General features: G+C 44.1%; 1 pseudogene; it reads left to right on the plus strand.

Moving 5' to 3' along the window:
* Positions 1-480: 480 nt before the first annotated feature.
* LOC112484358 lies at positions 481-597 on the plus strand (annotated as a pseudogene).

The following is a 597-nucleotide window of genomic DNA, read 5'->3' on the forward strand; positions in this document are numbered from 1 at the left end:
AAGAAACTGGCTTAGAGAGATTGAATGAACTGCCACAAGTCACACAAGTAATTAAGTAGAAGAACTGGGAACTGGACCCAATTCTGTCTGATTCTAAGGGGCTCTTAAGTAAATGGTCAGTTATTCTTGAAGGCTGGAGAGTGTGTGTGGCAAAGCCAGAAATGCTCACCCAATATTGCATTTGCTGTTCTATATCCTCCAGCCCTCCATGCAGGTAGGTGAGGCCACATAACTAATTCAGGGCAAAGAAACAGAGAAAGTACATGTATCACTTCTAGACTCAGGCATTGCAAAACTTATACATAATTCTCCAGCCTCTCTTTTCCTGCATAAGTGACCTGGAGGGAAGATTTGTGTTCTAGATTTACCATCACAAGATCATGGAGACTTTGTTGGCCTGAGTTCCAGAGTAACTTTGTGGAACATCACCCCCTGGAGATCTCTGATGGATATGTAGCTTAAGCAAGAAATATACCTTTGGTCTACAGCCATGCCATCCTGAACAAGCCCAATCCTGTCTGATCTCAGAAGCTAAGCAGGATCGGGCTTGGTTAGTACTTGAATGGGAGACCACCTAGGAAGACCAGGTGCTGTAGA

Source organism: Pteropus alecto, unplaced genomic scaffold (assembly GCF_000325575.1).
Source record: "Pteropus alecto unplaced genomic scaffold, ASM32557v1 scaffold75, whole genome shotgun sequence".
Classification (NCBI taxonomy): Eukaryota; Metazoa; Chordata; class Mammalia; order Chiroptera; family Pteropodidae; genus Pteropus; species Pteropus alecto.